Source organism: Chelonia mydas, chromosome 1 (assembly GCF_015237465.2).
Source record: "Chelonia mydas isolate rCheMyd1 chromosome 1, rCheMyd1.pri.v2, whole genome shotgun sequence".
In the NCBI taxonomy this organism is placed as follows: domain Eukaryota; kingdom Metazoa; phylum Chordata; order Testudines; family Cheloniidae; genus Chelonia; species Chelonia mydas.
The window spans coordinates 109,908,301-109,923,981 of record NC_057849.1 but is presented as its reverse complement, the minus strand read 5'-3'; the positions used below and the strand labels follow the sequence as shown (position 1 = coordinate 109,923,981).

The following is a 15,681-nucleotide window of genomic DNA, read 5'->3' as shown; positions in this document are numbered from 1 at the left end:
AGTTCAGTCAGAACACAGGTGTTTTGTCAGTGCTGATGTTGTGCAAGATAACTACATTTCTTTTTCACTAATCAAATATTTGCTTCTAAAGAGCATTTACGACAACAAATAAAACCACTGTGATGGCCTAATGCCATGTCATTTGGACAAAACGAACATCAAGTGATCTATGTTTCCAACGTTTCTGAAAACACCCTGCACTGTGTGTGTGTGTGTGTGTGTGTGTGTGTGGTGGGGGGAACAAGATGGCACAGGAGAAATCTTGACATGAACGTGAAAGGTGTAGAACACCTTCTAGTGCGGCTATGAGAGACCTCAACACTGAAGCCAATGGGTTCTGAGGTTTCTCAGCACCACCAGGAAGCGTTCAGCCCCTTGTGGGATTGGATTTATAATTTCCACCTGCTGCCCGTTCATACCATTCATTAAAGGCCTAATTCAAACCCCGCTGAAATTAATGGTAAGACTCCCACTGACTTCTCTGGGCTTTGGATCAGAACCTGCAGTATGTGCTACAGTTGCTCCTCTTAGAACTAAATAAGGGGTGAGAATGGGGGTTGTTAGCAACTTGTTCGCATTTCGATTAGGGAATAAGTCAATGCTTCCTTGTATGGAATCATTGTACTGTACATTATGCTGTATTTAGATTGCAATTCTATCTCTTTGTACAAGACCTTAAATTGTGTCATGAAATATGTACTAGTTGACTGCAAACACACTAATCACAGAGATGCGTTATTTTACAAGTCTCAAGACCACCTTGGATTAGGCATAATTGGATTGTTCTAGAAAAAAGTAATGCTTTTACAATGCTAGCTAGGAAGGGGTAAAGCAAAATAGAGGCAAAATTATAGGAACAAATTCAACCTGTGCATAAGCAAGTACAATGAACTAATGGGATTTGTATCTATGTATGCCAAGATTCAATTTGTCCCATTCACCATAATCTTGGAAGCCAACATTATGTCTGGATGGGACTGTGTAACTTCTGGCTCTAAGTTTCAGAGAACCTTCAGTTTTTGTCTTCACTGCTAAAAAGTGTTTTTTTTTTTTTTTTTTTAACAGTGAGATAAATAACACACTATACTTTTGCTGTGAAATCCAAGTGAAGACAAGGCACCTGTTTTTCCCACCTAGACCTCTCCTAGTTTACCTTGGGGTAAAACTATAGTGCCTTGTCGCCACTAGAATTTTACAGCAAGAGAACTAGTCTGCTTCAGTTAGCTCACAATAAAAACATCCTTTTTAGCAGCAAAGACAAAGCCTCGGTGGCAAAAGGTAAAAATTAAAGCAAAACACCGTCCTCCTAACTTCTAAACTATTTGGTGTACATTCTGCATTTCCTCAAATATTTTCACATACCTTACTCAGACATGAATGCACATCATTTTAAGTAGCTATGAAATAAGGCAGTTGGCATTTAAGAAGAACAGAATAAGAATGTGTTAAATAAGAAATCTGGTATGTTAGGGTTATGCTGAGATAGCATCCACCTAATGTGTGGTGCTAGGTACATTGGGAACCTCAGGCTACAGTATATTGCAACCTATACTAACTTGGTAGCATTTTACATTGACTTTGTATTCACCTTATACAAGTGTCAATAACTATACAAGGTGTAACACAATGGGCATGCAGGCCCAAGTCTGTATAATTGGTGACAGGAAGTGTTATGAGATGCTCCAACTTCTCTTTTCAGCTGGAACACTGTGACCCAGGGACCTCTTGGTGCCAACTGGCAGAGAGGTGTATAAGGGTTACAAGCACCACCACCCCGAGTCTGGTATCGACATATTAGTTTGCCAAAGAGTGCCATGTAAGGACTGGACTGAAAGACTGTCACACTGGTCATCATAATCATTGTTAAATGAATGTATGTGTGTATATACTGAAAATTATGTTCCTATGGCCTGTAACACGGGGCTGGTCCCCAGAAAGTGTTAAACAAGCTTCTTTTAGACAGGAGATGCTTGTCTACCTGGCTGGCACATGCAGGTTGCATACTGAATACTTCACAATGAATGTCTATTTACAACTGGCTCTAACTGCTAATCAAGTGATTGCAAAATCTCCAGGAGAGATTCCAGACAGGGGAAAAAAACAAGCTGCAGGGCTTAGGGGGGTTACCCTTTTTATAAGTGAAGACTATGGATTAGGGGAACTATATCTGGGGGGTGCAGTTATCTTTCACCTAGGGGACAAGCTGCCAACATATTTGCCCTCTGAAGGGATGATCACAGCTGTTCTGACTGTCTGATGCTGGGAGAGACACTCTAGGTGAGCTCACCTTTGAGACAGAAGAATGTCTCGTTAGAGAAGTTTAGGCTCTAATATTGGGTGTAATGATTTTATTTTATATGTAACCCCTTGTTTCAATGTTTCTGCTTGCTATCATTCAAATCTCCATTCTTTTGTTAAATAAACTTCTTGTTTGTACTCTAAACATACCTAAGTGCTGTGTGTTAAGCAGAGCTATGTCCTGTGGTGTAACTAGTAAGCTGTGGTGTCCTGTTCCTTTCAGGATGAGAATCTGGAGGAGTCCCCTGGACCAGAGGCTGGACACTGCAGGCAGATGCTTGGAGGGCTCAAGGATTGGAGTGTCTCTGTTGCTAACTGGCTAGCCGAGCCTGCATAGACCGAGAGGAGGATGTTGTGCTGCCTGTTAGCGTCAGGGAGATGGCCCCAGGCAGGCAGAGAGGAGGGCAAGTGCCCTTCCTCATGCTAAGGGCAGGTGGTAGTGAGGTGCCTCACTATCCTGGTCACAGGTAGTGAGGATATGGCATCCCAACCTACCCCCGACCGACTGTCACTACTGCCCCATGGCATCTGTTCCTGTAAAACACAGCTGTCACAACTCATTGAAGGTAACAAAGGCAGATAACACCAGCTACTTGTGTTAGGCTTGGGAGGGGGGAAAAAATCAAGAATTTAGCAAAGACTATCAGGACACATTGGCAGCGGCTCAAAAAGTGTCTGTCAGTTTTTGCAACTTTTAACGAAAGATCCAAATGGATTTTTAGTGGAATCTTTTAAGAGCCAATTCATTTTAGACCTACAAAATGGGGTTTTATAAGCCAGGAGCATTTGTTTAGGTCCTTAAAACTTTGCATAATTAAATGTATTTGCATTTATTTTAAACAGCTTGCTCAACACCACTTGTGTCGCTCTAATTATTTTTTTTACCCAGATTGCATTCCCTACATGTACATTTGGAGGCAGCCAAGTTCAGATGGAAACCCCTTATTTCCTTTTACTGATTTTGACTAAATTGTCCACAGTCATATGATTGCCCTACAGTTCTGGGGTTGGTCCTGTTTTGAGCAGGGGGTTGGTCTAGATGACCTCCTGAGGTCTCTTCCAACCCTAATCTTCTATGATTCAAATCAGATTTCTCTCTGCCTATAGCAGTCATTTACAATTGATTTACAGACCATTCCTTTGGGGAAATAGCCCATTTTCCTTCAGAGTGGCTGTAAAGATTTCTGGGGACAAAAGCATAATGATACTCAGGAGCCGCACAAGGCCCTTAAAAGGGGGAGAGGGCCACCGGCACCAGACCCTCATGCCGCGGGCTCCCTTGACACCTCTTCCCCCCAGACCCCGCCCCCCACTTGCACCTTTTTGTCCTCTCCCCTCATCTACTCACCCTTAGGGCCCGAAAAGCGTGTTCCGTGGTCCCTGGTGGTACTTGTCACCACTTGACTTCCCCTTGCATAATTTGTTTGACTATCAGGGTTCCACTGGACTGCACTGAGTTCTACTGACATAACCAGGTTTTATTATCAAACCAAGCACTTCTCTCCCCTCCCACTTCTTATTCGATGTGACACTGAATACTTTTACTACACTCGCCTGCTTAATCTTTTCAGCAGTCTGTAAAGTTTTTAACATCTGCATAAATGCTCCTTTTAACTCCTCACTCTGTTTACTTAATTCACTTATCTCTCAAAGTGACACATTTCTCAGCTGATTTTTTCCCTCCATGTCTGAGCTTATCTTTATACTCATTCTTTAGTTACAATTACTGTTCTCTCCATGATCACCCATGGGTCTTCTTCTTTAAAGTTTCAGTGGCATTCAACAGACCTTTCCTGAGCTCTGCCTAGCATTCTTTTACATAGGTATCCAAAGTACCTCCCTATATTCCCCCTGCTACTGAACTTCTGTTTAGGAGAGACTTCTAGGGTATAATTTTAATAACATGGTTTTCTGTTTCTTTTTCTTGCATTTCTTGTCTAACACTATTTGCTCGATTTCCTTTTCCAACCAGTTCCAGTCTCTCCCTTCCCTCCCTCCCCCCCATCATTTCCCAGGGGAGTACATAGGGACCTTCTTTAGATCTAACCCACTCCTCTACCACTCTGGAAACCTCCCCAAATTTAAGCCCTTCCAATGCCATTGCTAAAATGCTGGGTTGCAATCCTTGGCAGTTTATTATGCATATAGCTTTACTATGTGTTACCTGCTCCAGATAAATGAATCCGGGTCAAGTCACATCACCACTAATGTTGAGATTCCCTTGGAGACCTTTTCCACTTGGTTTATCCAGAACACCTTGTCCGGTTCTGGAAGAGAGCTTCAGCCAGTTCCCTGGGATCCAAAAAACTCAGTTTGACTCCAGATTTCATCACTCAGGTTCCTTTATTTGGCATACAGCAAAGCTACACTGGGCTGAAAGGATGCAAGCCTCTGGAGGGGTATAGGGCGGCATACCACACATGCAAAGTTCTACAGAAAACCTCTTCCTTCATATACACTTACATTGCATCACCTATTTTTGGATTGGATTGGTTACTTTGCAGGAACCAATCCCTGGGCAGCATGCTCTGTCCATGATTGCTTATGACAGTCTTTACCTCCTCTCTACATTCCTAATTTAACTTGTCCATTGTCAATAAGTGGTTCCCTGGGTGTTCTCTCTCTTATCTTAGCTGGCTCAGAGATTCTGTCTTTTTAGCCTACTGACCTATTTACTTATCTTAATTAGCACAAACGTTCTGTTTTTAGCCTAATTATCTGTTTACCTCCCTAATTCTGTCCTCCAAGATATGAGGCCTCCCTTCAGGTGTTAATTACTCATGTCAGGGCAGGCCTCAGCTACACCTGTGACAGGACGATATGCTGAAGGTGCGATTAAAGAGGTAGGAGAAGAACCAGGAGAGGAGAGTGTCATGGAAGCCAAGGGAGGACAGTATTTCAAGAAGAGCATGGTCAAATGGGTCAAAGGTGGCTGACAGGTCAAGAAGGATGAGGATGGAGTACTAACTTTGGCTAAGAAGAGGTTATTAGAAACTTTGGCAGCAGTAGTTTTGGTTGAGTGCAAGGGGTGAAAGTGGACTGGGGAGGGTCTAGGATGGAGTTGGAAGAGAGCAGCTCCAGAGAACGATTGTCCATAGTGCATTCAAAGAGCTTAGAGATGAAAGGGAGAAGAGAAAGGAATATGAAAGTGCCAAATTGATCTAGGTCAAGAAGTGTTGCCAGAAAGATCTGAGTGCCTTCTTCACTATAATTAAATAAAAACACTGACAAGGCTTTACAATGGCTGGTATGCTGTGCTATGGGAAAATAGTTTATACTTGGCAAAGCGAGGGCTTGGAAGCAATTTCCAAAGGGATTGCTGACAGAGGTGAAGCAGTCTGGAGTAGGTATTTGTCAGGCCTACTGGTCCGAGTCCAAATTCCAGAGCCAAGGTTTGAGTCAGGAGTCAGAACCAAGGGTTGGAATCGGATTACCAGAAGTCAGGAGAGGCAGGAGCAGGGCTGGAACAGGATGGGAACAAGACTGGGTACAGGGCAGGTTGGAGTGGTGGAGGAGCAGGGCTTGGAGATATGAACACAGACCGGCAGAGCGTCTCTGGGCATGTGTGTTGAGCAGCCAGTGAGATGCTGCTGCTAGGGTTAAGAACCAGCTTGTTGGCTTCCTCAGTCAATCAGGCAGGGTGGTCCATCAAGCAGCCTAACTGGCTCGTTAGGACATTAGACTATTGAGCAGGTGCAGCTGAGGGCCTTGCTCCTGACAGTATCTAATACAGTTGTGGTTCTCAAATGCTATGCTAAAGCTAAGTTTTCTACACCAAAAAAGTGACACTAGAAGCCATTCCCACATAGTTCATAATTGCAGTCGAGCTCTAAAGCCTGAGAACCAGATTTCACTTATTCTCTGTGATCATGAAATATTAATGAAGAACAAAGAGCCATGTCCTACCTTTTGATATTTTTGCAGAGCTCATATTGACATCACTGGGAGTTTTACTTCAGATCAATGACAAAGATAGAGCTCCATGGTCTGTGTTCCAAGGGGAGCCAAAAGGCTAATGTGACATGGCATATTCCTATAACAGCAAACTGAATCTTTAAACAAGTTGTCACAATATCTGCTATATCCTGATAAAGTAATGCTCAAATCTGAGCTACATTTGCCATGGCGTCCCTACCCTCTGATTGCCAGAAGCTGGGAATGGGTGACAGGGGATGGATCACTTGATGATTACCTGTTCTGTTCATTCCCTCTGAAGCACCTGGCATTGGCCACTGTTGGAAGACAGGATACTGGGATAGATGGACCTTTGGTCTGACCCAGTATGGCCGTTCTTATGCTATGTTATAACGTTCTTGAAATTACCTGCAAATCATTTTCATTCTGGTTTTGCAGGTACATTATAAAACTGACCCAGAATTTTTACAAAAGCATACTCTTAGACTGGGACCTGATCCTCCTCCACTGAACTCAACGGGAGCTTAGCCATTGATTTTGATTTGTGCATGATCAAGTTCTTAGTGATTAACTGCTTTTTTGGAGGTACTTAGCTTTCTGTCAACCCATTGTCTATATTTCCCTAAGCATTTGTAGTTTATAGATTACGGGATGTAATGGAATTCTAAATGGACGGCTAAATGAGTTAATCAAAGTGCTCTCTGCTGACCAAAGTTTCCCAGAAACTAGCTTATTATTCTACCATTACTTATTATTAGTCCAAAAAATTAAAGGCTTAATTTCTCTTTAAACTTTCTCTCTCTTGCAGTTGTAAGTAACATTTCAAAATATCTGGAAGAGTGCTATTAGTTTTTCTTCCCAGAATCTCCAAGAGGAGTTGTGGATAACCACAAAAGTATCATCCACATTCCATCATGGTAGTACATGGGGATATGATTTATTCAAAATCAAAGAACTTTAAACACATGCCAGGTCTAAGTGTGCATATTTCCAAAATGTTCCCTGGGAGATTCCACCTAGACTGTTTACAAACCCGAATCTGAAAAGCAACATTTGTGCAGTCCAAGATTAACAGAGTATATAACAGTGCTGTAAAATACCTACAATGCTAACGTGCAAAAGGGACCATCTGGGGATGTTTAACTGTTCTGACTGCGTGATACTATAACTTGGCCCAGAGAACTGGGGCCTCTTGAACAAAATCAAACATAACCAAATCTGCTAAACTCAGTCATAAATAATAATTATTCTGTTGCAATGAAGCAGAAATTATCCATGATAGCATCTCTGACAACAGTTTGAAATGTTGTGAGGTCTGCTGACCAGCAGTGATTTTTGAATATCGAGCATATTGGGTTGTGTTACTGAAGACAGGCATTCTGAGGAAAAATAGCCTCCATGGGCCCCATTGCATTTAAAGCTAATGTACAGCAATAGGGTTGCCAACTTTCTAATGTCTGAAAACCGGACCTACCCTGCCCCACCTCTTTCCCCCCAAGGCTCAGCCTTTGTCTCGCCTCTTCCCCCAAGGCCCTGCCCCCCACTCACTCCTCTCCCCTCAACTCCAGCATGAACGGCCCCAAGGGACTTGCAAACCTCAGCCCCAGCAGGCTGCCTGGGAGTGCAGGTCACAAGAGAGCTGTGGCCACAGGGGAGCAGCCAGGCAGCCCTGCTGGCGAGCTAGGACGTGGCCCTCCTGCCCAACAACCCCCTGCCTCCCTTTGCACTGCCTGCCCGGCAACCCCCTTCCCTGCCTGCTCAAGCCCTCCCTGTCCCGGAGCTGCTTGAGTGCACGGCCAGGGGAAGCGCTGGCTGCTAGGGCAGTTCGTGTTCCATGCCCTCTGGAAGCCTCTTACCCTGCTTGGCATGGGCCCCCACACTGTCCTCCACCGCAGCCCTGAAAACCGTGCTCCTCAAAGGGTCCACCCGCTGCCCAAGCTGGTGCATGTGTGCTGCCATGGGAGCTGCCATGTAAGGGCTGGGCAGCAGGCTACCATTCGCCCCCCCCCACCACCCCCCGCTTCCCCCACCTGGGATAACCAGACTTTTAATGTCTGGCTCATGTTTGCAGATGGGGTCATATATCGATAGTAACAATGTTCTTGTTATACAGAATCTGATATTGAATGAGTGATTAGCAACTGTGTTCTTAGGGCTTGATCCTGCATATTTTGAAGTCAATGGTAAAACTGTCATCAAGGTCAATGGTATTCGAGAGGGCCGTCAAGCAGGAGGGCCCTGGAGGCTATCTTTAGATATAGGCAGCCCCAAACAGGTCTAATCTTTCCAGAGCTCACGCTACTGCAGAAGAAGCTGGCAAAAGTGATAATTTGCCCTGTGAAACAAAACTCACGTGTACTCCAGCTAGGCATGACTTTCTGGTGCTAGCATAAAGGATCCATAATACGCAATATCCCCTAAGAATGAACTTTCCTGCGCTATAGCTATGTCCAAGTTATTAACTGAGCAACCTAGGTGGGCATCTTGCATAATTGTTTCTACATTAATTTCTTTTGTAATCCATTCTTAATAAATGGTATAGTTTAAGGTTCCCCCCCCCCCTTTCATATTTAAGAGTGTACAATCTTAAGACGTTACTTGGAAACAGGTTACCAAAAAAAAGGTACTTTTCACATTAGTTGCAAATCTTGGCTCTCTTTGGGGAAGTTCAAATCTAGGGCCTGATTCTCCTTGTACCTGATGGAGTCACTTATACATGTTCACAGTGGTATAATGATAACATTCTGATTTGGGAGCATTTTGCATCCACTGTACACAGGTGTCAATGACTGCAGAACATGCAATTCAATGAAGAATCAAGCTCATTAACTTTGCATCAGGCTTCTAATGGAACAAACCAAACCTCCAGATCCAAATATGCCTAAACTTTGAGAAAGTTCAAATCTTGATACAAACTTTGTGGCTTGGAACCATCTCTAGTTCCAAAAAGAGGAAACCGTGAGAAAACAAGCCAGTAAGAAAACAATCCAGTGACTATATCACTGTGCGCGGGTGCGCGTGCACACAGATCCTAAACCCCGTGTACACAAAAATTTGGACAGAAGCACAAAAATTTGCACAGAAGAAATTTTTTGCGCACACGGCCTGTCAAAAATTAGAGGGAACATTGATCACGGGTACAGTTCAGGCAGCATAACATGGGAACTGACTCTATATTAGAAGGCCTATGGGAAAAGTACATGACATGCTTCTGTGATTGTGTATCTTCAGAGTTACGATCAACCAAAATCATTTACTGTTTTACATTTCTAAACAGAAATAGATTAAAATCTAGTTTGTTCCTTCAAATCCATTAGATGAGCTGTTTGAAATTTTAGCTGTGCTAGAAGAGAATGGAAAATATAAAAGGAGTACTGATAGTGTGGCTGACGTTATTAGGCCCTGTGATGGTGTCCCCTGAATAGATATGTGGGCACAGTTGGCAACGGGCTTTGTTGCAAGGATAGGTTCCTGGGTTAGTGGCTCTGTTGTGTGGTATGTGGTTGTTGGTGAGTATTCGCTTCAGGTTGGGGGGCTGTCTGTAGGCAAGGACTGGCCTGTCTCCCAAGATTTGTGAGAGAGTTGGGTCATCCTTCAGGATAGGTTGTAGATCCTTAATAATGCGTTGGAGGGGTTTTAGTCGGGGGCTGAAGGTGACGGCTAGTGGCGTTCTGTTATTTTCTTTGTTAGGCCTGTCCTGTAGTAGGTGACTTCTGGGAACTCTTCTGGCTCTATCAATCTGTTTCTTCACCCTCTACACCAACATTCCACACAAAGATGGACTACAAGCCGTCAAGAACACTATCCCCGATAATGTCACGGCTAACCTGGTGGCTGAACTTTGTGACTTTGTCCGTACCCATAACTATTTTACATTTGGGGACAATGTATACCTTCAGATCAGCGGCACTGCTATGGGTACCCGCATGGCCCCACAGTATGCCAACATTTTTATGGCTGATTTAGAACAACGCTTCCTCAGCTCTCGTCTCCTAACACCCCTACTCTACTTGCGCTATATTGATGACATCTTCATCATCTGGACCCATGGAAAAGAAGCCCTTGAGGAATTCCACCATGATTTCAACAATTTCCATCCCACCATCAACCTCAGCCTGGTCCAGTCCACACAAGAGATCCACTTCCTGGACACTACAGTGCTAATAAACAATGGTCACATAGACACCACCCTATACCGGAAACCTACTGACCGCTATTCCTACCTACATGCCTCCAGCTTTCACCCTGACCACACCACACGATCCATCGTCTACAGCCAAGCTCTGCGATACAACCGCATTTGCTCCAACCCCTCAGACAGAGACAAACACCTACAAGATCTCTATCAAGCATTCTTACAACTACAATACCCACCTGCGGAAGTGAAGAAACAGATTGATAGAGCCAGAAGAGTTCCCAGAAGTCACCTACTACAGGACAGGCCTAACAAAGAAAATAACAGAACGCCACTAGCCGTCACCTTCAGCCCCCAACTAAAACCCCTCCAACGCATTATTAAGGATCTACAACCTATCCTGAAGGATGACCCAACTCTCTCACAAATCTTGGGAGAAAGGCCAGTCCTTGCCTACAGACAGCCCCCCAACCTGAAGCGAATACTCACCAACAACCACATACCACACAACAGAGCCACTAACCCAGGAACCTATCCTTGCAACAAAGCCCGTTGCCAACTGTGCCCACATATCTATTCAGGGGACACCATCACAGGGCCTAATAACATCAGCCACACTATCAGAGGCTCGCTGCACATCCACCAATGTGATATATGCCATCATGTGACAGCAATGCCCCTCTGCCATGTACATTGGTCAAACTGGACAGTCTCTACATAAAAGAATAAATGGACACAAATCAGATGTCAAGAATTATAACATTCATAAGCCAGTCGGAGAACACTTCAATCTCTCTGGTCACGCAATCAGAGACATGAAGGTCGCTATCTTACAACAAAAAAACTTCAAATCCAGAGTCCAGCGAGAAACTGCTGAATTGGAATTCATTTGCAAATTGGATACTATTAATTTAGGCTTAAATAGAGACTGGGAGTGGCTAAGTCATTATGCAAGGTAGCCTATTTCCCCTTGTTTTTTCCTTACCCCCCCCACCCCCGGCCTTCTGGTTAAACTTGGATTTATGCTGGAAGTGGCCCACCTTGATTGTCATGCACATTGTGGGGAGAGTGGTCAGTTTGGATGAGCTATTGCCAGCAGGAGAGTGAGTTTGTGTGTGTGTGTGTGTGTTGGGGTGGGGGGGTGAGAAAACCTGGATTTGTGCTGGAAATGGCCCACCTTGATTTTCATGCACGATGTAAGGAGAGTGGTCACTTTGGATAGGCTATTACCAGCAGGAGAGTGAGTTTGTGTGTGTGGTTTTTGGAGGGGGGTGAGAGAACCTGGATTTCTGCAGGAAATGGCCCACCTTGATTATCATACACATTGTGAAGAGAGTGGTCACTTTGGATGGGCTATTACCAGCAAGAGAGTGAGTTTGTCTGTGGGGGGGCGGAGGGTGAGAAAACCTGGATTTGTGCTGGAAATGGCCCATCTCGATGATCACTTTAGATAAGCTATTACCAGCAGGAGAGTGGGGTGGGAGGAGGTATTGTTTCATGGTGTCTGTGTATATAATAATGATATTCTGCAATTTCCACAGTATGCATCCGATGAAGTGAGCTGTAGCTCACGAAAGCTCATGCTCAAATAAATTGGTTAGTCTCTAAGGTGCCACAAGTACTTCTTTTCTTTTTGCGAATACAGACTAACACGGCTGTTACTCTGAAACCTGGAAAATATAAGAAACTTGCTATTTTTGCTTGTTAGAGTAGCTATATCTATACATGATTGTTAACTTCTAGCTGATTCTGGGTTACCTCTGACTGTTTAATTGGAGTTGTAGGATTTTGGTTTTTTTGTTCTTTTGCTTAATAAGTTTTGTTGTACTTCATATGAACACAGGCATGTTTTGGGACAATTAGAGAGCGCTTCTGCCAAGAGAGGTCTCTGTATTGAATCATTTTAAATCCTTTGTAATATCAACTAACAAAATAAATACTCCTCTAGGGCTGAACTGTTGAATTTAGGCAAGATCTGGACTGCTATAGGGAAAACTCAAGGAAGAATTAATTGAGGAAGAATTTCTCCCCAAGGCTGTCTGGTACATGGCCACTGCTGAAATTACAGATGGCGGGGGACCAAATTAAACTGCCATCTCAATTCATATAAACCAATGGAATCATGACAGGGATGAATCTGGTCCATTCTGAGCTAGAGAACGATGTTCAGTGAAGTGCCAGGATTTATATAATATCTTTATTAATGAACTGGAAGAATGTATAAACATTACATTACTTAAACAGAGGATGCTACAATATGGAGGTGTTGGAAACACAAATGAGGACACACAACAAATAGATGGGCACAGAGAATATAGATACAGCCTCCACTGAAATCGGTAAAAGCAGGATTAGACTATTAGATTGGAAACACAGTGCCTGGATTCAGCCCGAAAAACTGAAAGTAAACACCAAAGAGGAAAAAATAATTACAAACACAGATAGCAAGAACAGCTGGGAAACAGTAATGCCAAAACACCTGGAACACAAGGGAAAGCAAATTAGAGATGATCTTGTAATACAATGTGGTAGCAAAAAATATCCAGGGTGGAGCAGTAATGCCCTGTGGGAACTCTCAGACATTAGTGAGATAGCTGTCCCGCTCTATATGGCACTGAGACCAGACATACAATAGCATGCCCCGTTCAGAGCTTCCCACTACTCTCACTGCCAAGGCTACACATTTACAGCATGCTAACTTGATCAGGGCTAGCACAGGTATGTCTCCTCAAGATGGAAATTACACCTTCCACTTGAAGAGCAGACATAGCATCTGCAATTTAAAGGGTGAAAACTCAGGGCAAGGGCTTCTCAAGAGAGGCACTCGGATGCTATAGTATTGAGGACCATCTAAGCACCTGGGTGGATAGAAAGATAAATAGATGCACTAATTAGCGCATCCCTCAGCCAACCTGGACACGCTCCCTCCCCCTGACAGGAATGTCCACTCTGGGGGCATAAATCACCAATAGAGCGAGAGGTTGTAGCTACTTTCTGCTGACACAAAATCCTCTTCTAGTAGGCTACCCATTAATTTAAGCCCCTGTGGAGAGCTCTGTTAACTTCTGCTGGCATAAATATTATGATGAACCTACATCTATATTTGATCTCAGAGGAAAAAGAGAAACAATTAATATCCCTATCTGGCTACAAGGACTTCTGTTCCTATTCCAGGACCTTGTACAACCAACAGTGGAATCAGTCACCCAGACCTTGAGATGCCAGTATTACACACGGAGAATATGGGAAAGCAATGCATCCAGGAAGCAAGCAACATGGAGAAATAATGTATCTTCTGTTTCCAACACAAAATTTGTTACCCAAAACTTGTGTGACCTTCAACTATGCATTAACCTAAAGTATAAGGTTCAATATGGCTGTTACTCCAATAACTATCTTCTATGCACAGTAAAAGAGCTCCCTATTTTTTTTAAAACTTCAGGCCAAGATTTTCAAAAGTAACAAATGATTTTGGATGCCCAAGTTGAAACACCATAAAAGCTCTTTATTTTAAGACAGTGGGTGCTAAGCGCTTTCTGAAAATCTAGGCTTTTAATGTCTCAAATTGGGCACTCTAAAAACACACTAGTCACTTCTGGAAAATCTTGGGTCTTAGCGCTTTTAGAACCTTCAGAAGTGCCAGGAACTTTACTCCCTGAACAGAGATTCAGCCACGTAACATTAGATCCCATCAGAGATCTGACCACATCTGTCATTCATAAGAGTGCCTTTCAGTTCAAACAATGTAGTTTGGACTGTGTTCTGCACCTAGTGATTTCCAGAAAATCCTGTTCTTCATTCCAATGAACTGTTTTGGGTGGTAATTGCCCAGCTTTACTTTTTAAAGTTCGGGAAGTTTATCCTCTGGGAACACTCATGGCTGAACAGGGTAAAATGTTTTGCAATCCTGTTGTTTCTCGTTAGGACCTTGGGAGGGGGGAGGGAGGGACAGAAATTTAATGGAATATAATTTAAGGCTGTACTCCTCTCCCTTTCTCTTCATATCAGGATGAAGCAACTTATTCAGACTCTGATACATTATCATTTGCAATCCAATGACATGCTTTTTCAGGCATGCAGTACTTCAAAGGTCTTCTAAAGTAGAACCCTGCTTTGATGAACAATGGTCTGATGAATGCCCGGTTATATCAACCATTGCTGTCCCTTGACCAACAAGGTTCCCATCTGTGGATGTAAGCAGAGGTCATATACACTCAGAATAGGGGTACTGACCTTCCCACACTCTGATGAAAGTACCTCAGTATCAGATAAGATATGCCTCAGAGAGGTTGCCAGTGTTCTTTTTCACAATGGGAGAGAAATGTAAGACAACCATGCTTAATGTTTTTTGGTTTTTTTAAAAGTAAGATTGTTGAAAGGCTGGACAGAGATGAAACAACAACTGAGTTGGTACAGGAGTCAGGTGTAGCGAAATCAATTTTAGAACCAAAGAAACTCTTAAATTTTTGTTTCATCAATGGATGGTGAATGATTAATAAATAGTTTTATGACCATACTTACTGTAATTTAGAGATGTTCAATTTTATGAACTCCTCAATCCCCTGTTAGTTTGTAAAATAGGCATTTGACTATTTTACAAACTAAATTGTTTGTAAAAAAAACTAAAGATTAAATATTGTGATGAACTCTCTTCCTCTGTTGGATGGCCATGCAACCAGTGGACAGGGATTTCTCTTGCTTGTCATCTGTTTAGACTATTATGCAATTCTCATACAATGGATCATCTACTGCTCTCCTCCCCTGCACCTCACCTTTTTCCCCAGCTGAGACCATCAGCAAGTATTGATGATGTAAGGCTTGTCTACATAGTGCATAACCCCTGCCTTCTCCCCTACTTAAGTTTGTGTTCATTAAGGTGACCTGCATCCACACACGTCTTAAAGCATACTAACTGGCTAGTTATACATATCCCTTAATCCACTGAGGGTAGAATAAATTCTTTTCATATTGAGTTAGTGTGGACTAATGTTCTTGTGCACTGTATATAGCATCCTGTGACAGCACCTGTCTCATGGCCTGGGATGGCCCTGCAGACACTCTGCTTTACTTTCCCTCTGAGTTCTCTAAATAATCCAATCACAGCCAAGGTCTCTGAAACAATATTTCCCTCCCTCCTGGGATCTAATTCATTAACTATCAGTCAGCTCCCCAAAAGTCCCCTTTCCACTCACCCCTCAGGTTTTGTGTTCACAGTGCTCCTTCTGGGGGTGGTGTTCTGACTGACTTCTCCCTCTCGGATACACTCTCAGCAACATCTCTTCCAGCCCCTCCCTTCTCTGACTGGGCTTGGAGCCTCTTTTTTTTTTTTTTTT

General features: G+C 43.3%; 1 long non-coding RNA gene across 1 annotated transcript; it reads left to right on the top strand.

The window, feature by feature from the left end:
* Positions 1-461: 461 nt before the first annotated feature.
* On the top strand, positions 462-3,086 carry LOC122463843. The gene is made up of 3 exons (XR_006287487.1): positions 462-505; positions 1,700-1,873; positions 2,522-3,086. It is a non-coding gene; the product is annotated as an uncharacterized LOC122463843 (long non-coding RNA).
* The last annotated feature ends 12,595 nt before the right edge of the window (positions 3,087-15,681 follow it).